The 23,480-nt window shown below is 35.9% G+C and overlaps 1 protein-coding gene and 1 long non-coding RNA gene across 34 annotated transcripts in view; both read right to left on the bottom strand.

The window, feature by feature from the left end:
- Window positions 1-23,480, bottom strand: part of RIMS2 (regulating synaptic membrane exocytosis 2) — a 572,519-nt gene that overhangs the window by 528,634 nt on the left and 20,405 nt on the right. The gene's annotated exons all lie outside the window — the stretch shown is intronic.
- Window positions 6,581-8,330, bottom strand: LOC138915416 (uncharacterized). Its single transcript, XR_011421333.1, has 2 exons — window positions 7,467-8,330; window positions 6,581-6,720 (listed from the first exon to the last, which is right to left on the bottom strand). It is a non-coding gene; the product is annotated as an uncharacterized lncRNA (long non-coding RNA).

Below are 23,480 nucleotides of genomic sequence, written 5' to 3'. Positions count from 1 at the left end.
AAAAATAGACATTACCACCCCTATGATCATTGCAGCATTATTCACAATAGCCAAGATGTGGAAGCAACCCAAGTGCCCTTCTACAGATGAATGGATAAAGAAGATGTGGTATATATATACAATGGAATACTACTCAGCCATAAAAGCAGACAAAATCGTCCCATTTGCAACAACATGGATCAAGCTTGAGGGTATGATGTTAAGCGAAATAAGCCAGACAGAGAAAGACAAATATTGCATGATTTCACTCATATGTAGAAGATAACAAATACATGGATAAAGAGAACAGATTAGCGGTTACCAGAGGGGAAGGGGGTTGGGGGGCGGGCAAAAGGGACAAAGGGGCACATATGTATGGTGATGGATAAAAATTAGACTACTTGGGGTGAGCACGATGAAGTGTATTCAGGAATTGATGAACAATAATGTACACCCAAAATTATACAATGTTGTAAACCATTATAATCCCAATAAAATTACTTAAAAAAAATAGACGTTACTCAGCCAAAGTCTGATCAATGTATATCTTTAGATTATTTACATTTTCTACCCACTGTATTAATACTTTCTAATTCTTCCTTATTCCTTTTTCTTAGGTGCATGGAGACTCTACCACAAAGTACATCTACAAAAATATCTGAGTAAACTTTAAAATTTTTCTTATGTAAAATCTCTCTTCAGTCTCATACCCACAGAAGTGCCCTTGTGTGTTTCTACTAAGGCAAAGTCAAAAGAGCTTCTTCCTAGAGTTTAACAACCAAAATAGAGATCAGGATGTTCTCTGCAGTTCATTCCCAGAAAAGAACTTTGGATCAAACACAACTGGGTTTACCAATAAAACACAATATGATGAAGCTGAAGTTAAAGGGGTCTCAAATTTCTGTTTTATTATTGGGCTTTTCTCCTTTTGGTCTAGTATCTACTTGTGGCAACTGTATCATAAGAGTCAAGTACTGAAGATAGATGGACTTGGGTTTTCATATACTACTTTGAATTACTTGATCTCTGAGTTTCATCTCTAAAATAAGCACCTTCCTCTGAGATTTTTTGCTGTAATTTAATAAAATGAAATATGTAAAGCACATAGCACAGTGTCTGCTGCTTTATAAATTATAGTTCCCTCCTGAACTTCACTCCTTATGTGTTTTCACATTCTCTTTTTCACTCTAAGCTTATAGTATTCAAAAGATTGTTAAAGTTGAGCCCTACTCATCTTGTCACATTTAGCTACCTGAAAGCCTAATTCATCACCCCTTACTAAACCTATTATTAATACAAATGCACCAAATTGTTGCCTCTCTGTTTGGCAAGAACTGAAAGCGCGGAAGCAGACCAGATGGTCTAGGTTCACCAATGGCTCCTGGAGCCTAGTCAAAAGCTAACACTGAATTCTGGCAAAGCTCTGCAGGTACTCAAAGCAGTTCTTTTGGCTGTGATCACCTTGATGATGGGGCTAAACATTGTAATATTTAAATCCTGGAGATATATTTGAGCCTGATGTGCCACTTATGGAATGAATAATAACATTTATGAACGAGGCTCTCAGTAGTTTCTAACATCAGAGTCAAAGGTTTAGAATATGGATGTAGACAAGGCTTTTCTAGCAATGTAGCTCATTGCCAGACTATTTAGAAGTAACGAAGGGTGAACTGATAGGCTGCACAGCAAGGAAGGACGAAGCATTTATACTACCCTTCCATACCTACTCTACTCCGACTGGCTTAATCTCTGCTAAAGCAAACTCTCACAGTGCTAGGACAAAATTTCATCGGGAGAAAGGAGTGCCGACACTCAGGGGTGATGATGAAGATGGTTGTTCTAGTTCCATCCACAGTTTACAGTTGTTTCATGCTGGTCCACACTTTGCAAAGGATGTAAGAAAAGATGACCTAATGCTGAGACCAACCATATATAATCACATTCTGAAGACGAAAACAATTTATATTCAAAAGTTCCTCAAAAAAACATACTTTTAGCCAGAAGGAGGCAATAGTAAACTGAATATTTCAAGCTAAACAGAAATAAATTCCTCTTGATTTCTCAAGGAAGAAAACCAATACAATATATAGATTTCAGATTAGTAGACACCGAGCTGGCCCCTCTTTTGTTTTTTTAACGTCTTAAAAATATAAAAGCCGAGCCGGCCCTGATGGCCTAGCGGTTAAAGCTCGGCACGCTCCACTTCAGCAGCCTGGGTTCATATCCCGGGCACAGAACTGCATCACTCGTATGTCAATAGCCACGCTGTGGCAGTGGCTCAAAAATAAGAACTAGAAGGACTTACAACTAGAATAGACAACTAGGTACTGGGGCTTTCGGGAGAAAAAAAAAAGAGAGAGAGAGGAAGATTGGCAACAGATATTAGCTCAGAGTGAATCTTTGAAAGAAAAAAAAATCTCAAAAAATGAAAACAAAGCAAAATAGCTTTAAAAAAAAAAAGTGTAGGGGGCAGCCTGGTGGTATAGTGGCTAAGTTTGCACACACCACTTCAGCAGCCTGGGATTCACAGGTTTGGATACCAGGCACGGACCTATACACAGCTCATCAGGCCACACTGTGGTGGCGTCCCATATACAAAGTAGAGGAAGACTGGCACAGATGTTAGTTCAGGGACAATCTTCCTCACACACAAAATAAAGTGTAAAAACCATTCTTAACCCACAGGTCATATAAAAAGAGAATAGAGCAGATTTGGACCATTGGCAATAATTTGCTAACCCCTAGCCAAAACCCATCAATGGAGTGAAAGAGGTAAAAATCAGAATATTCTAGAAAACTTTTTCCTTCACTCCTAGGACCAGATTTCAGATCTACTGAATTATAATTCTGTGACGTAATGAGTAGGAAGTAGATTTAAATGAAACAGAGGATCATATTTGAGGACAATGAAGAACCAATAAAATGAGAGATGACCTGACTGGGTCCATAACAAAGCTATTTCCTTCAGCCACACCTGGCTGAGCATTTCACCATAACTTAATGAAGAATAATTGGAAATTAACACTAGAAGCACATAAGTTATAATGACATATTACTGTACTTTACTGTATACATTCATATCTAAATTAGCCTTAGTTAATTATTAAACATCGCATAGTGTGTCATTTCTATTTCTCTTATCTTTATAAAGCCTCAGCTAGACAGCCCCGTGAGGTATTATTAGAGAGAAAATAGAAGAAAAAATAAATAATTATTAACTGCAAATACTATAGCTATACACTTTATTAGGCACTCATGTTTTCTCACTTAATTCCCACAACCCTAGTCATGGTACAATTTTTACCCAAATTTTCAAATACCTTCTACTCTGACTTGCTTTTACTCTCTACGTGGTATTTTTGGTGAACAGAAGTTCTTTTCAATATAATACAATTTACCAATCATTTGCTTTACGGTTACTGCTCTTTTTCTCCTAAGAATTCGTTCCCCATTCCATGTCATGAAGATATTTTCCTAAATTATCTTCTAGAAACTTTATCATTTTGCTTACACATTTAGGTTTGAGATTGATATTTGGGTATAGTAAGATAGAAGTAAAATACAAACTTTTTTCCACCAGGATATCACAGTTGACCCTGCACCATTTATTGAAAAGATAACCTCCCCACGCTGCTCTGCCGTGCTCTTGTGTCATAAATCCAAGTGTCTGTATATTTATGGTATGGTTTCTAGATTCTCCATTCTGTTACACTGATCTATTTGTCTACCTCTGCAGCATTAACTCAAAGTCTTAACTATAGTAAAATTATAATAATTCTTAATATCTGGTACAGCAACTACTTTCACTTTGTACTTCTCAAAGAGTGTCTTTGACTATTCTTGGGCCTTTAAATTTCCACATAAATTTCAGAATTAGCCTATCAGTTTACTTAAAAATTAAAATAAACTGCTGGAATTTTCATTGGGATTGCACTGAATCTATACATCAATTTGGGGAGAATTAACATTTTAATAACATTCAGCCTTCCATTCTATCAACATTATTTAATTCTTATTTAATGTCTCTAAATAACCTTTCATAGTTTTTGGTGTGAAGGCCTTGCATATCTTGCCTTATATTTATTTTCTAGTTATTTGATGTTAGTCATCATATTTTAGATTTATTTTCTGGTGATGTATTTATATAGAATATACTTGATTTCTGTATATTAACTTTGTACCCAGAAATCTTGCTAAAATCTTTATTTTTTTTTAATTCTCTCCATACCAACATCTATAAATAATGAAGGTTCTATTTTTTCCTTCCAAATCCCTACACAACGCATTTCTTTTTCTCACTTTATTGCGCTGGCTAGGACTAAACAGAAATGGTAAGAGTAGGCATCCTTTTCTCATTCCCTATCTCAAAGAAAATGCTTCAACATATTATCATAAGTATGCTATCTGCTGTAGAGTCTTTGTAATATTTTTCATAAGATTAATGATGTTCTTATCAATTCTAATTTGTTGAGACTTTTTTCTTTCTTTCTTTCTCTTTTTTTTTTTTTTTTTTTTTTTGCTGAGGAAGATTGCGCCTGAGCTAACATTTGTGACAATCTTCCTCTACTTTGTATGTGGGACACCATCACAGCATGGCTTTATGAGAGGTGTGTAGGTCTGCACCCAGGATCCAAACCCACAAACCCTAGGCTGCTGAAGAGGAGCATGAGAGCTTAACTACTACACCACCAGGCCAGTCCCTGTTAAGACTTTTTCTTAAAAATAGATAATGGATTTTATCAAATACATTTTTTATATCTAATGACTATCAGTTTTTTTTCTCCTTTATTCTGTTAATGTGAATTAAATTGATTGATTTTCAAATGTTAAACCAATCTTATATTCCTGAAATTTAATCATGGTCAATTTAATCATGTTCTATTATCTTTTTTATTTCTTGATAGATTTCTGCTAATTTCTTTTATGATTTTTGCATCTACATTCCTGAGTAAAATTTGGTCTGTAATTTTCCTTTATAGTAATGGCAAGTTTTAGTATTAAAGTTTTGCTGACCTCATAAAATGAATTTTATATAGTTCTCATTTTAAGTGAGATAAGCACTTTAAGATAAATCTTTAAGTTTAAGATAAGCATTATTTCCTTCTTATATGCCTAGTAAGCTATCTGGTCTTAAAATTTTCTGTATGAGAAAGTTTTTAAATTACGGATTCAATTTCACTAAGAGTCACAAGATAAAGTTTTCTATTTCCTCTTGTAGCAATTTTGGTAAGTTGCATTTTTCTAGAAATTTGTCCCTATCGATCAATTTTTAACTGGATTGTCATAAGATTGATTATAATATCCTTTAATTACTTCTTAATGTCTATAAGGTCTATAGTGATGTATTGGTAAGTTGTACCTTCTCTCTCTTTTGTTTTTTCATCAGTGATAGCAGGTGTTTACCATTTTTATTAATCTTTTCTTTGTTGATCTTCTCTATTTTATGTCTGCTTTTCCTTTCATTAACTTCTCTCTTGTCTTTGTTATTTACTTCCTTCTGCTTTCTTTGGGCTTAATTTTCCGGAATTTTTGTTCTTTCTTTCTTGAGATAAATGCTTAGATCATTAATTTTCACCCATTCTTCTCTTATGATATATGCCCTTAAAGCTATTAATTACCTTCAAAGTACCTTAGCTGCATCATACAAATTTTGACAAATTGTATTTTCAATATCGTTCAGGTAAAAATATTTTTAAAATTTCCTTGTGATTTCTTCTTTAATCCTTGGGTTATTTGGAAGTGGATTTCTTGATTTATAAATATATAGGAATTTCCTAATTATCTTTTTATTATTGATTTCCAGCATTGTGGTCAGAGAACATACTCCATACATTTTAATTGTCTGATTTTTGCTAAGAATTGCTTTATGATCCAGGATATGATCAATTTTGGTATTCCATATGCACATGAAAAGAATATGTATTCTGCAGTGCTCTATATATGTCATAAGGTACAACACATTAATCATTTTGTTTACATATTTTATGTTGTTACTAATTTTTTGTCTGCTTGATCTATTGAGCATCTGAGAACTCCATTATATGAACCCCTTGTTAGTCTGTTGCTATGGTCTTTGTTTCTCTTAGTTTCAGTCATATGATCTTGTCTCCTATGTGCCTGGTTATTTTTGTGTGCATGCAAGACATTTTATGTAAAATCTGTAGAAATTATTTGAGGCCTAGGATGATGTTATCTTCCTCCAGAAAGGATTTACTTTTGTTTTAAGAGGTGGCTAGAGTCATTAACAATCCTGGATATCCTTAATCTAATCAATGATAAGGATAATTCTAAGCTGGGTTTTATCTTATAAGTAGACCATTCTATTTCTGATTCACCCTTATTCCTAAATCATAGCCCTTCAGGGTCCCAACCCAAAGCCTAGGGGATTTAGTCAGAAATCTCCCTTCTTGGTGGATTCTGAACTCAAACTGTTGCTCCCTTAGCCCCATTCCACAAATGTGTCAAAAGCTCTTCTCATCTTCTCAGCCTCTCAGTCACCTCTACTGGAAATAGAAGTTTCTCCTAAGGGAAAAAAGCCTCACATGCCAAGCTCACCTCTTTGGGTTTCCTTCTTCTTCAAGATCTTGTCTCCATAGTCTTCTTTGATGTGTTAGCTCTCTGATACCTTCAAATAGATGATTTTTATATTTGATCCAGCTTTTCTAGTTGTTCTCAGTGGGAGAGTTAGTCCAAATTGCCTAATCCACCATCACCAGAAGTGCACCTCTCAATTTCTCTCATCTGTAAAATGAGGATAATAATGACAACTTCCTCAAATATACTATTACAAGAGATCAGAGTGCCTATTATATACTAAGTACTCCAGAACTTTTGGCTATGATCTTGAGCTACCTACTACTAATCCAAAACAAGGTTCAGTTACTATGGTTTTACCTGCCTAGTATCCATTCTCCTCTAACACCTCAAAATTAATTTGACAAATGAGTCCTCAACTACTAAATAATCTTGATGTAGCTGTCAATCAAGGTGCCATCTTCTTCCCTGACCAAGGGTGGCCAACTAACCAAAAGTAAGCCAGACTGCCTCTCTACTGGTAATATGAACTTTAAGCAGAAGCTGGAGAAGCTGATTCATACAAACAGCAAGTAGCACCTTGAATAAGTAACATCCACTAGTTTCTGCAAACTAGCTATCCAGAGCTACCCCAATTTCTATCTTTTCCAGTGACTAGTTATTCCACTTTTCTGAGAGCTATCCAATACCCCTATAATAAATTCATTTTCTTATTAAGTTAACCAGGGTCCATTTTTTTGTTGCTTGGAACTAAAATACTTGGAAGTAATTGATACCTCACCTTCCAGGTTTTCTACTAGTTCCTATAACTTAATCATTTCTTTCAACCAGAAAAAAAGGAAGAAAGGGTCTTGACATTGCTCAGAAAAGCTACAAAATGCTTTTTTTCTCTTATGATTAAAGAACCAATATTTTATAACTTTTCTCTGTCTTGGTTCTTTGTTGGCTCTTACCTCCATTCCTGCCCTTCTATGTTCTCCTTTTATATCAGGGGGCTAGAAGCCTGTAGACTACATTTCTCACACTCCCTTGATAGCTGGTTTCCAACTAAGTTCTGCCACTAGGAAACACTGGTGAAAATTAGATGGCAGGAGAAGATAAACCATTTTATTTTCTTCTTTCTGTTTCTAGTTCCTGCAGAGGCAGCAGCAATATTCCAAGAACCTCAGCAGAAGTTTGATCACGGGCTCTGACTCCAGCAACAGTACAGCACCAGATAACTATCATGCAAATACTGGCTTCTGCAACAGGAGTGCAATTCTGGTAGGGGTAGCAGTGCGCGACTGCAGACTCCAGCATCCTCTGAAGTAAGTACAGCATCATCAAGACTATAGGCTGTCTACATCATAGAAGCGCAGGCTCCTGGACTTTCTGCAAAGCAGCAGCAGCTCCAAGAGTAGCTGTGGTACTCCAACAATATTAGCATCACAGGACTGACAGGCTCTGTTTAACACCATTTTCACTTTTTCTCTGCTAGTCCTAGGCGTGACAGTGGCATCCTGCAGTTGCTGATCTTTTGGTAAATTCATCATCCACTTTTTGCTTCGCCAGCCCAACCAATACCTTTGGTAATTAACTCCCTATAGTAAATTCCCTTGCAAATATTTAGGGTGGCTTTTGTTTTCCTAATTACACAACTTTCAGTGGCATAGGTCTCTTCTTTTTCTACTTCTCCATTTTTGTGTCTCTTTTGTCCACTCTTCCTCCTTCTCATTCATCCACTCCACTTCTCTATCTTCTCTCTTCACTTCCTGTTTTCTTTCTTCTTGTCCTATTTCTTGAGTATATAAACAGTATCTATGTCATCATTTATTAGACTGACAGGACAAAAGAGGTTGGAACATTTTCAATTTAAATAATCAGCAGTTCAAGTACAAAAACAATAATTTCTTCAGAAACTGTAACTCTTTACTAAAATCCAATTTTTATTATAATTACGATTGTGAACATCAGAAAATATTTTCTGTAAACACCACCACAATTCATCACTTGAGCGGCAGCATCATCTTAGCCCAAAAAAAACTCAAGGCAAGTGACAATTTAAATTAAAACAGAAATTATTAATTCACAGCTTTAAGTTATATTTCATGTATCATTTCAAAATGTGTCATCATTATCCCATAGTATACAAGAAAATCCTAGTACGTGTTTTAGAAGATAGCAATAAGACAATGTCAAGATATTTTAACTCATCTAAAAAGTTGAGAAAACAACTGCAAGTTGTATCTGGAAGACTCAACTTCATCTATTCACTCGGGATCACAAACCAAACTTCACCTTTGTTTGAAACTGAACTCTTGTTTGAGCCAGAAACCTTCTACTTCTCTTGCCCCAGTCTAAAACACTCTCTACTACCACTTCTCCCCACATCATACCACTCAACCCTGTTCCCTTAAGTTGCCATTATATTTAAAATGAAACTGAACTCTTTGCCATGTCATTTAAGACCTTGCCTAATCTGATTCCTGCCTACTGGCCCATCCTCAACTTATCTGTTTTCCTTATTCAATACAGAAATAAAGAAAATAACCAGTGGTCACAGAATGACTCAATCCTAACTCATCATACGCACACACACACACACACACACACACACACACACATATACACACATGTACACATGCATGCACAAAGTCCTTTTCAGTCCTTGGGTAAGACCTTCCTATGCACTCTGTAGTCCCCACATACTTTCTTGTCTTCTGTCCTTCTTCCTCCAGAGAAGTGTCTGGAATCAAAATCAATCACATCTTTCCTAGGCAAATGACAGGTGGCAAGTGAGTTGATGCTCAATCCAAAATTGAAGGTACAACCTGCACAGTTTGGCAGGGAATACTTTAACATAGAATGGATACTGAAGATTCAAGACATCTACTCTTTCTCCTCTATGGTGAAGAGTAAACTACCTCTCATGTGCTCCTTCCATATCTCTCTCTTTCTCTCTTTGTATGTCTGTCTCTCTCTGTCTCTGTCTCTGTCTCTCTCTCTCTCTCTCTCTCTATCACACACAAACACACACACACCCCACATCCTCATTTCTGGCTACACCAAAATGATTAATTCAGGTCTATCTTCAGGGTCAGCTTTTAGAGTATTTCTAATAATGGTCTAAAATTCCCTGACTTTGTACTCTTTCATATCTTCTATCAGTATCTTGGAACTCTTTAAACAAAGTGTCTTTAATTCATTCATTCATTCATTGTTGAACACCTACTATGTGTCAGGCACTGTGCTAACCTCAAAAAGAAATAGATAGATAGATATATCACACACAACTCCTGTCTTCAGTCTCCATATAAACATAACTTATTAATAACTGGTTTAACCCGTAAATAAATATCTGCTTAATGTTTTAACTTTATTATTAGCCAGTTGGAAATTTTAAGGTTATTTTATTATTATTTGCCATTTGGGAAAATATAAATGATTACTATTTTTCTAATGTGCTAGAGATTGAGGAGAGAAGATTAAAGAATAGGAGAGTAGTAGATGCTCAAAGAAGTCATTCACAAATAGGGAAAAAGTATCAAATGAGGAAACCAGGAAGAACGCAAGATAGGTTCTACGAAGTTCACTATTTTACCTACGCCAAGCACTGTTTATCATCAAACTTGGGCAGATAAATAGAAACTGCATTGCCCTTAAAAACATTGTCTTTAGGCCACAAGAATCACAACAATCCTGTTTCACGAGACTAATGATTTTTTTTTCTCTTTTACTGAGGCTGTTATAAAGGAGCTATCTTCTCAGAGGATTTGTTAATCAAGGTTATCATTCTATTCCATATAAACCTTAAAACAACCAGTGAAATTTAATTATAATGTCAACTTAGTGTTCCTTAACCTTTCTCTTAAGAGGATAAAGTAAAACTCTCACCCAAATTTTAATATTACTCAGGTCTAAGTAAACTTATAGTCTAAAGGAATCCTCTAAAAACCAATCAAAATCAACTGAACAACAATTTATGGAAAAACCTGTGCAACAGAATGCAGAAAAAATACTTTGCCAAGTGATATTGGTGATTTTTTCTTTAGGAAGAAACTGTGTACATTTAGGGAAATACCTTGATAAGCTACTTCAGAATGGAAGGGGAACTCCAAGAGAATAGATTGAAAGGAAAAAATTAAAATGTAGCTAACCTGACATGTATAAACATTAATAGAAATTGGAGAGAGGAGAGGAAATGGAGGAGAAAAGGAAAGGAGAGCAAAAGGAGGCAGGGCTAACAACATGGCCATAAGTGGGACAAGTGAGCAGACATGCTGGGAGACTTTTTAAGAATGGGAAAGTCCACACAAGTGATGTCAGCATCATGGCAGAGTGAGTTGTTCCCTTTGTCTCTCCCTTCTAAGTTACAACCAGACATCCATTGGTCAACAAAGAACTCCCTGCACAGCATGCCAAAATGCTAGAGAGATCCATCCATCTATACATCTGAAGATGAGTAGACTGGACTTCTGAGAGACAGTGGAACTAGGGGAGCAGCCCCCTCCCCAACCCTGGCAGCAGCGATCCAAAACGTGATCTTCACACCAGCAGCGTGCACCAGCAAACAAAGGCTGGGCTGCAGTGGCAGACGTGGCACTAGCAGCTTAACTCCTGCCCTCACCCCAGCAATGGAGGGTGGCACACATGCCCTGAAGACTCAGGACACAGAGTGAAGCCAGTGACCCAGCCCTTCCCCCTCCTCCAGCATGGTGCCAGTCTTTCCAGCAGTGAGAACAGTATCCAAAACTAGGATTTTCCCAGCTGAGGAGTGATGCCCTGACTTGAGGTATCAAAGTAAACCAGCACATGCCAGTGACCAGGTACTGCATGGGCAGCAACAACACTCACTCATGGCTTAGCCGCTGTCACACCTCCAGCAGTGGTGGGTGGCACCTGTGACCTGAGGCTACAGAAACCACAGCAGAATCCATGACCCAGCCCCCCATGGCAGCACCCCTGAAACTGGCTCTACTAGCAGCAGGGGCTGCATACAAGACCCCAGGCCCCTGGCAGCACCAGTGACGACTATGAACCCAGCACCCCTGGCACCAGCTGTCAGCACTCCCAGACAATCTGGGAGTAGCAGCACAGGTAGGGCATGGGGCAGAAGCACCCAAGCCTGTGGAAAGCCAGTGGAGGGACACAAGACCCAGGTGACCCCAGGAGCAGCAGAAATGCTTGAAGCCTGGTGACTCCAGAGGCAACACCTGAGACTGCAGCAAAATCATAAGCAGCAAGGCACCAGCAACCTCAGAGGCAAAAACAGCACAAGGAGAGCACTGATGATGCCTCTAGCAGAGGCAGTGGAAGGTGGAAAGTGCAGGCTCTCAAATACAACCAGAAGCAGCTCAGAACCAAAGTAACCAAAGCTTTACCCAAAGAAGAAAGGTATTTACTACCACAAATGCACCAGCAGAGGATCAACTCATCAAGTACCATGAACAGCTACAGTAACACAGTGGAACAGAAAGAAAATGACAACTCTCCAGAAACCAAACTTGAAATCGCAGAAGATTATAATCTAACTGACAGAGAATTCAAAATAACTGTCATGAAAAAACTCAACAAATTACAAGAAAACTCAGAAAGACAGTTAAATGAGCTCAGGAATAAAATTAATAAACAGAAGGAGTACTTAACCAAAGAGATTGAAACTCTAAAAAAAAAATAAGTAGAAATTCTGGAGATGAAGAACACAATTAATGAGAGGAAAAATAAAGTAGAAAGCATTGAAAATAGAGCTGACCATATAGAAGAGAGAATTAGTGAGCTCAAAGACAGAAATCTAGAAATGATTCAGGTGGAAGAGGAGAGAGAACAAAGACCTTTTTAAAATGAAGGAATTCTATCAGAAATATCTGACTCAATTAGAAAAAGCAACATAAGGATAATAGGTATCCCAGAAAAAGAAGAGAGAGAGAAAGGAGGAGAGAGCTTATTGGAAGAAATAATAACTGAGAATGTCCTAAACCTGGGGAAAGAACTGGATATACAAGTACATGAAGCTAATAGAAATCCTAATTATCTAATCACAAAAAGACCTTCTCCAAAGAATATTATATTAAAACTATTAAAAGTCAAAGACAAAGAAAGAATATTAAGGGCAGCCAGAAAGAATAAAATAACTTACAAAGGAACCCCCATTAGACTATCAGCAGATTTCTCAGTAGAAACTCGAAAAGATAGGAGACAGTGGAATGATATATTAAAAATATTGAAAGACAAAAACTATCAGCCAAGAATACTTTATCCTTCAGAAATGAAGAGGAAAAAAAGCTTTCCCAGACAAACAAAAGCTAAGGGAGTTCATCATCACTGGACCTACCTTACAAGAAATGTTGAAAGGAACCCTCCTACCTGAAACAAAAAGGCAAAAGTTTACAAAGTATTGAGCAAGGAGATAAAGAGACAGAATCAGAAAAATCCAACTCTATATCAGAATAGATTACTAAACACTTAATTATAACATAAACTCTAAAGGGAAAGAAAGCATCAAAAATAATTGTAACCACTTCAATTTGGTCACAAAATCACAACACAAAAAAGGATAATTTGTGACAAGAAAAACACGCAGAAGAGGAAGAGAAAGAGGACAGAGCCTGCATAGGCTAATGGAGATAAAACACTATCAGCAAAAAAGGGAGTATCTCATCTATGAGATCTTTATACAAACCTCACGGTAACCACAAAAACAACAAAAAAACAGAGCAGAGTCACATATCATAAATAAAGAGAAAACTCAGAAAAATATTACAGAAAACCACCAAAGTGAAATGGCAGACAGAAATACAAGGAAAAAGAAACAACAGAAATACAGAACAATCAGAAAACCTTCATATATCAATAATCAGTCTAAATATAAATGGATTAAATTCACCATTCAAAAGATACAGAGTGGCTGGATGGATTAAAAACAAGACCCAACAATATGCTGCATCCAGGAGACCCATCTCAGCTCTAAAGACAAACATAGGCTCAGAGTGAAGGGATGGAAGATGACACTCCAAGCAAATGGCAAGCAAAGGAAAGTAGGTGTAGCCATACTTACACCAGATAAAGCAGACTTCAAGCCAAAAAAGATATCAAAAGAAAAAGATGGACAATATATAATGATAAAAGGGACATTTCACTAAGAAGACATAACACTTATTAACACATATGCACCTAATATATAAGCACCAAAGTATATAAAGCAACTATTAACAGACTTAAAGGGAGAAATTGACAGCAACACAATAAAAGTAGGGGACTTTAACACCTCACTTACATCAATGAATAGATCATCCAGACAGAAAGCCAACAAGGAAACAGATGCCTTAAATGAAACACTAGACTAGATGGACTTTATAGAGAGAGAGACAGAGAGAGAACATTCCATCCAAAAGCAGCAGAATACACATCCTTCTCAAGTGCACATGGAACATTCTCAAAGATAGAACATATGCTGAGAAATAAAAAAAGCCTCAATAAATTTAAGAAGATTGAAATCATATCAAGCATCTTTCCCAACCACAACAGTGTGAAACTAGAAATCAACTGCAAGAATGAAGCTGGAAAAGTCACAAATATGTGAAGGTTAAACAACGTGCTACTGAACAACTACTGGACCAAGGAAGAAATCAAGAAATACCTGGAGACAAATGAAAATGAAAACAAGACATACCAAAACCTATGGGATGCAGCAAAAATGGTACTAGGAGAGAAATTTATAGCAATACAGCCTGCCTCAAGAAACAAGAAAAATTTCAAATAAACAATCTAATGCTACTCATAAAAAAATCAGAAAAAGAAGAACAAAGCCCATGTTAGTAGAATGAAAGAAATAATAAAAGTCAGAGCAGAAATAAATGAAGTAGAGACTAAAATATAATAGAAGCAATGAAACTAAGAGCTGATTCATTGAAAAGGTAAACAAAATTGACAAACTCTTAGCCAGATTCATTAAGGAAAAAAGAGAGAAGACTCAAATAAATAAAATCAGAAATTAAAGAGGAGAAATTACAACAGATAGCACAGAAACACAAAAGATTATAAGAGAATACTATGAAAAGCTATACACCAACAAATTGAATAACCTAGAAGAAATGGATAAATGGATAAATTCTTAGAATCATATAACCTCCCGAAACTGAACCAAGAAGAAATAGAGAATCTGAATAGACAAACGACAAAAGACTGAAACAGCAATCACAAACCTCCCAAAAAACAAAAGTCCAATAAAAAAAAAAGTTCAGGAGCAGATGGCTTCTCTGATGAATTCTACCAAACACTCAAAGAAGATTTAATACCTATTCTTCTCAAGCACTTCCAAAAAAACTGAAGAGGATAGGATGCTTCCTAACTCATTTTATGAGGCCAATGTTACCCTGATACCAAAACCAGACAAGGACAACACAAAAAGAAAAATTACAGGCCAATATCGCTAACGAATAAAGATGCAAAAATCCTCAACAAAATATTAGCAAATCAAATACAGCAGTATATTAAAAGGATCATATATCATGATCAAGTGGGATTTATTCCAGGGATCCAGGAAGGGTTCGACACCCACAAATCAATCAATGTGATAAACCACATTAACAAAATGAAGAATAAAAATCACATGATCATCTCAATAGATGCAGAGAAAGCACTTGACAAGATCCAACATCCATTTATGATAAAAAGTCTCAATGAAATGTGTATAGAAGGAAAATAAATCAACACAAAGCCCATTTATGACAACCCACAGCGAATATCACACCCAATGGTGAAAAACTGAAAGCTACTCCTCTAAGAGCAGGAACAAGATGAGGATGCCCATTCTCACCACTCATTCAACATAGTATTGGAATTCCTAGCCAGAGCAATTAGGCAAGAAAAAGAAATAAAAGGGATTGAAATTGGAAAGGAAGAAGTAAAACTGTCAGCATTTGCAGATGACATGATTCTGTATATAGAAAACCCTAAAGAATTCACAAAAAATCTATTAGAAAAAATTAATGAATATAGTAAAGTTGCAGGGTACAAAATCAACATACAAAAATCAGTTGCATTTCTATACACTAACAGCAAACTAGCATAAAGAGAAATCAAGAATACACTCCCATTTACAATATAACAAAAAGAATGAAATACCTAGGAATAAATTTAACCATCAAGGTAAAAGACCTATACACTGAAAACTATAAGACATTACTGAAAGAAATTGAAGAAGACATAAAGAAATAGAAAGACATTCCATGCTCACGGATTGGAAGAATAAACATAGTTACAACGTCCGTATTACCTAAAGCAACCTACAGATTCAATGCAATCCCAGTCAGAATCCCAATGACATGTTTCATGGAAATAGAACAAAGAATCCTAAAATTTATATGGAACAACAAAAGACCTTGAATAGCCATAGGAATCATGAGAAAAAAGAATAAAGCTGGAGGTATCACACTCCCTGACTTCACAATATACTACAAAGCCATAGTAACCAAAACAGCATGGTACTGGCTGAAAAACAGACACACAGATCAATGGCACAGAATTGAAAGCACAGAAATAAAACCACACATCTATGAACAGCTATCTTCGACAAAGGAGCCAAGAACATACAACAGAGAAAGGAAAGTCTCTTCAATAAATGGTGTAGGGAAAACTGGACAGCCATGTGCAAAAGAATGAAAGTAGACCATTATCTTACACCACACACAAAAATTAACTCAAAATGGATTGAAGACTTAACACAAGACCTAAAACCATAAAACTACTGGAAGAAAACATAAGCAGTACACTCTTTGACATTGGTCTTAGCAGTACCTTTTTGAATACAATGTCTCCTCAGGCAAGGGAAACAAAAGAAAAAACAACAAATGGGACTACATCAAACTAAAAAACTTCTCCACAGCAAAGGAAAGCAAGAACAAAATGAAAAGTCAACCCACCAACTGGGAGAAAATATTTGCAAATCATATATCCAACAAGGAGTTAATTTCCAAAATATATGAAGAACTCATACAACTCAACAAAAAAAATTAACAACCTGATCAAAAAATGGGCAGAGGACATGAAGAGACATTCTTCCAAAGATGATATACAGATGGCCAACGGGCACATGAAAAGATGTTCAACATCACTAATTATTAGGGAAATGCAAATCAAAACTACAATGAGATATCACCTCACACCCATCAGAATGGCCATTATTAAAAAGACAACAAATAACAAGTGTTGGAGATAATGTGGAGAAAAAGGAACCCTCATCCACTGCTGGTGGGAATACAAACTGGTGCAGCCACTGTGGAAAAACAGTATGGAGATTTCTCAAAAAATTAAAAATAAGACTACTATATGATCCAGCTATTCCACTCTGGGTATTTGTCTGAAGAACATGAAAATATATTTCAAAAAGATATATGCACCCCTATGTTCACTGTAGCATTATTCACAATAGCCAAGACTTAGAAGCAACTGAAGAGCCCATCAAACGAATGAATGGATAAAGAAAATGTGGGGTGTATACACACACACACACACACCAGGGAATACTACTCAGCCATAAAAAAGACAAAATTGTGCCATTTGCAACAACATGGATGGACCTTGAAGGTATTGTGCTAAATGAAATAAGTCAGACAGAGAAAGACAACTGCCATATGATTTCACTCATAGGTGGAAGATAAACAAACAAACACACATACATATATACAGGAGAACAGATTGGTGGTTACCAGAGGGGAACGGGGTTGGGGGAGGGCAAAAGGAGTAAAAGGGCATATATGTATGGTGACAGATGGAAACTAGATTTTTGTTGGTGAACATAACGCATTGTATATAAAAGACAAAATATAATGATGTATGCCTAAAATTTACATAATGCTATAAACCAATGTGTTCTCAATAAAATAATTTTTAAAAACTAAAAATTAAATTAAAAAAGAATGGGAAAGTCTAATTCAATTCTGAATTATCCACTGTGTGGAAACTCATCAACATCCCTAAATCGCCTAAGAAATACTATGAACATGGTTACCTGAAATGAGTAAAATTTTAGAATCCAAGAAATAGGGTTGTGTCTCTCATTTGGCTTGACACCAGGGCAGAGATAAAGTTAAAACATACAGCAAAAATGAATAGTGAAATGCTGAACTTTTTCTTGCAATTGCAATAAAATGTTCTTCAAGTATTAAAAACTAGAGTGGAAGGAACTCAACTGAATATGCTTGGCACAAGAGGTGGTCACATAGGTGGTTGAGAAAATACATTCATGGAAAAGACATTTATGAGATCCTAATAAGTAAAAAACATTTACAATAAAGTACTAAGCAAAATATAAAACTGCATGTATATCATAATTGCATCTATGTAAAACGTATGCATATAGATAAAGACTGTTAGGGAATATGTAAAAATTAACAGTTGTGTAGGGTGGTGAAAGTATATAGAATTTTGTCTATTTAAAAATGTCCATTATTGTTATTATTAAATTTTACAATAATAATTGAGATAAAATGAATAATCTCTCAATTTTCTATTTCTATATAATGTAATCAGTGCTCTAGGTGAAAGTATTTGAAAGATAATGATTTTAGTACCTAGGATGGTCAGAAGAGAACTGATATAAATTTAAGAGTACTACTATTTAGATTAATTTGAAAAAGTTATGAATAGCCTTGAAATACACACTTGTCAAACTACATGATAAGTCCAAACAGCAGGGCTTAGATTTGGGTAAGTTGTTTACAGAATTTCAAAAGCAAAATTTTTAAATACTATTACTTTTTAAATAGTTATGAAAAGACTTTAAAATTACAATTGTCAGGTTACTAATGGTAAGAATAGAGCAAAGGTGAGAGTCTGATTATTTTCAGCATGCTGTTTATAAAAAATTAAAAATTAAAAAACCACCTTTCAGCCTCTCAAGAGGGCAATTTGCTGTTATCTACAATCTCAAAAATCCTTTAGTGAAGAAAATCTTCAAGGACAAATGCCCAGATAAATTTCACCTGTGTTCTTCTCTCTTCCTCTCACTCTAGTCTCATCTTCTAACCTCAAGACTGACCTTCATATAAACAAACAAATCTAACTTCAGTAGAGACGGCAAGCACAAGACTGGTAGCCAAAAAAGTAACCTAAAATGTATAGTGCCTATTTTTTCCTATTAATGTTTATTGCATATCTTCTGTATGTCACATGCATTATATTTGCATCTCACCACAACCCTATGAAACAGGCATTATTGCCCTCAATTTATAGATAAAGCAACAGAAAATTCAAGAGATTAAGTGACTTGCTCAAGGTCACACAACTATTAACTGGCAAATTAGGATATGACCCAAAGTTGACTAATGCCAAAGACTTTCCTTTATGCAGCTTATACACACTGCACTGCCTTGACTCCTTGAAACCAGCTAAGGAAACACATGATTAGGAGGAAAACAATCAGAAAAAGCAGTATTTGCATTCACAAAGATCCAGCTTTTATATAAAGCTATCTTAACTGATTAGATTTAGACTATAGAAATTCCTCTAAATTCTAACCAGACCAAAACAGGGTTCATAAGAGGGAAATTTTGACTAGAACTGCTATTTTATACTGTTACAGGAGCCAGCCCAACTCTAAATCATAATGTTTCTGACTCTAGTCAATTTAAACAGAGTAAAAGACAGAAGTAGCACAGCCATGAAAACAAGTACTGAATGCGGAAGCTAGGCCAAGAATCAATAGTTCTAACCTGAGGATTAAGCATTGCTTATATTAGCAGTCTGGAAAATGGTTCAGGAAAGAGAACCAGTATAGAACTGACTCTAAAATGAAAGGCTATAACAGGGATTATTCATGAATCACAGAAATGAATGAGAACTGTGGGATAAGAGCCGGGACAAAGCTGAGAAATGTGAACTAGAAAGGGTGGGCAAGAGGAGACTGTTTGAAAACATTGGAAATATTGAAACATATGGTAAATTGTGAGACAGTTTGAGCTATGGCATGGTTATATAAATTTCTGCTGCAAAATCTGGTGGCAGATTGGAAGCATGTGTTCCAAAATAATTCCATAAGATTTCCTATTGAAGTTGAAGAAAATGAGTAATGAAAGTTTTTGTCCTTAATGGTATCTGCAACTCTTTAAAAGGTGATTTTAGCATAACTTTTTAAATGAAAGCATGACTGATTTGGTCCCAATTTCAAATATTTCAGGATATATAGTATATATGATATATTAATTCACTTATTTATTTATTCCATACATATTCCCCTTATGAGAGGGCCTCCTTCCCTACTTCAACATTCCAGAAATGGTGAAAATCTTATAGCTAAAATGAAAGACCTGTGAAAGGGAGAGGTGAAAGACGAAGCCGGAAAGAGAGGCTGGGGAGAGACTGTGAAGGACCTTGCATGCAAAAGTAAGGAGTTTCAATTGTATCCAAAGCAACAGGAAGCCTGAAGAGGTCTTTAAACTAGGGAATGAATGATTTAAATTTGATTTTTAAGAAGGTATTGTGCAGCAATACAGAGGACAAATCCAGGATAAAGACACAAGATCCCAGAATACAAGACAGTGGCAGCACCAGTGGAAATACACTGGTGAGGATTCTCACACTAGTTAGAATTTCCAACACTAAATCAATAGAATTTATTGACATAACAGGCCCTATCATGCTCTTATTTCAAAACCTTTTACTGCAGATCAAACACGCCAATGAGAGATGAAATTCAAATTTCCTAACATGGCATACAGGCACAGGTGATTCTAAATACTTAACTGATACAATCATATAAAATTAATATACAAATCAATATATAAACCAACATTAGAAATAAATTTCCTTCTTTTTTCCAAATAAACTATAGATGTAAATATATAGATATTTGCTTACTGTGTAAAAAGAGTTGTAGCATAAATTATCCATAAAGTCATTCTAATAATTTCCAAATCATTTGTTGAGTTTTAGAAAGTGTTGATTTAATACCTTTAATGGGGCCATGATTTCATTTTTAGAACCATAGCAAGCTTTTCCCAACATCTTCCTCATTAAAATGACGGTCATTAGTCACTGGTACCCAGCAGCACTTTTTGCAGCTGGAAGGCAGCTAGGCATGCTGCCTGCATGTCATTGTCACATAAGCATACAGATGCTAGTGTTTCCCACAGGGCATGAAACCCCTATGTCTCAGGACATCCCCAAAAGAATGGTGCCACGAAAACTACCTGCACTACAGCCTGCTCCATTGCCTCCAACACAATAGGACACTCTGGAGTATCAGGCAGGCACTGACACTCCAGTCACTATGTGCCTTCCAAGGACCACATTAATCCACACCAGCAAGGTTACTAAGATCCATAATTTACCTCTAAGGATTGCATTGGACGACATCTTTAGGTAACTTATTCCCTCAATAAAATGTATCAATCTGCATGAAAGCAATTCAATATTTTAACAACTAGTATCTCAGTAGTGGTACATATCAGTTGAAAACCCGTGCTGTATACAAGGCCCTTTACAAATGACCCCCAGCAACTAGCTTCCACTATTCCACCCCTTCCTCCCACCTTCCATGTACCTAGCAGTATAGTCCCCAAAGACATATTCTTTCACAATCCACATTCTGCACACATCTAGAATTCCCTTCTCTCCCACATACTGAATTATAATTTTCCTGCAAAGCCTGTTTGAATGTTATCTTTGGTTACAAAGCCTTCGTCCTAAACCCTCCATCTTCATAAAGTTGCCCTTTTCTCTTTTTCATCCCAACAATCAGTACATGACTATTTTAAAGCATATGTCACGTATTTTAATTCTTTATTTACACGACTCTTGCTGACTAGACTGTGAGCACCTCAAGGGTAGAGACTATGTCCTGTTCTCTCTATTTCCTAAATGAGTACAGTGGCTGGTATATAGCAGACATATTTATTTAAAAGAAGAATGAATAAATACCTAAGGCAAAAACAATCATTATCTTTGATTTTTATATATTGTATGCTACACTGGAAAATTTTACATGTAAACTTAAATATGTACAAGAGGACACCTGTTTTTTCTAAATTATTTTAGAAAGTACAGAGTACACATGACTTTGTAGAAGCGACTACACAGCGGCTCTCCCCAGCCTTCCCACTGGATCATCTCAGGTAGTCTAATTATTATTACGTTTTCCACAACGGGGTTATTATCAATGAAGTTCTTTATTTTGTATATATACATAAAATATTTATTTTTAATTTAATTTGCCCTTATTTTCACACTTTTCTAAAATATAAAGTATATATGACTGCTATCGTTATTCTCATCAGCAGCATCATTTCATATCAGACATCCCTGTTAGAACATAAATTTGTGAATTTTTTATTGTTTGTCTTTTCTTATTTCCTTATCCCTTTCTTTCCTTTTTTCTTTCTTATTGGCTTTTTTTTTTTTAAGATTTTATTTTTTTTCCTTTTTCTCCCCAAAGCCCCCTGGTACATAGTTGTATATTCTTCGTTGTGGGTCCTTCTAGTTGTGGCATGTGGGATGCTGGCTCAAGCGTAGCTTGATGAGCAGTGCCATGTCCATGCTCAGGACCCGAACCAACGAAACACTGGGCCACCTACAGCGGAGCGCACGAACTTAACCCCTCGGCCACAGGGCCAGCCCCTCTTATTGGCTTTTGATGTTAACAATTAGCAAGAGACTCATTCATGACAGAATTCCATAATGGATTATCTTAATTTTAGAAACAAAAAAAATAATTTAACATAAGTAAATTTAGTAAAGAGGACTGTAAACTTTCTGTGTGTGTGTGAGAAAGATTAGCCCTGAGCTAATATCTGTTGCCAATCTCCCTCTTTTTGCTTGAGGAAGATTGTCCCTGAGCTAACATCTGTTCCAATCTTCCTCTATTTTTGTATATGGGACACACCACAGCGTGGCTTGACGAAGGGGTGTAGGTCTGCGCCCGGGATGGGAACCCACAACCCGGGGCTGCAGACGCAGAGAATGCAAACTTAGCCACTATGCCACCAGGCCGGCCCCAAGACTGTAGATTTTTTTTTAATATCTTTAATCAAGTATGAGTGTAACTGTGAATTTTCCAAAACTTTAATTATTGAAGTAAAAGTTTAAATCCCTAGTTAAGCAATATTAATAAGGATCTCAAATTTGGATTCCCATACCCTGATAATTCTTCTCTTCCTCAAACTAAATACCTTATTTGCAAGAAAAAGTTATTTCAAAGGAATAGGGCCAAATAAACAATGCCAGCACCTTACCACACAGCAAAAGATTTTAACTTTTTAAAGTGTCTGTAAGCAAAAAATAACAAACGAAGCACAACTGCAGAACTGTGTATTTACCAGTCTACATGGACATTGCCGACACGGTATTTTAAACCAATGAACCAAAAAGAAAAAAAGACAGAACGAACGGCACTTTCAACAGTATTATTAGTAAATGTGTTGATGGTCTGTGAGAGGATACAGAGACAACACTAATCAAGAAGAGTACTAACTAAAGTTTTCATTACAGATTAACAAATCTACAGTTAGCATCTAGCTAATAACTGACATTATGGCCCCTGAAGAAAAATGACTAAAAAAAACTTATTTGTCCTGCAAAAATGTACCCTCAAAAATGAAAGATTCAAATCAGTAAATCAAGATTTTGAAACAAAATATTATAGAAATACTGTATACATTTGCAATGACAAGAAAGTATAAAGGCTCTACAACCAGAGTTCATTCTGAAAAAATGGAAATTCAAGTAACACAATATTTTATTCCCAGAGAAGCTCTTGAATGCAAAATATAGCCTGTAGATATAAATTCCACATTAAATAATGTTTTCAAAATGCAGAATCTAATCCCAAAATGCTACAATACCAACTACTTTTGGCTTTATACAAAGAAATGTGTTCAGAGTACTACTCTCTGCCATTCTGTACTTAGTGTGCTGTCTATTCAAAATGAATGCTTTTATTTTAAAGTTTATGGGTTAAAAATAAGCATTGATATTGTGAGTGATTCTCACTTTAC

Source organism: Equus caballus, chromosome 9 (genome assembly GCF_041296265.1).
Source record: "Equus caballus isolate H_3958 breed thoroughbred chromosome 9, TB-T2T, whole genome shotgun sequence".
NCBI lineage: Eukaryota > Metazoa > Chordata > Mammalia > Perissodactyla > Equidae > Equus > Equus caballus.
Note: the sequence above shows the minus strand (reverse complement) of the source record. Positions and strands in the feature narration are given on the sequence as shown.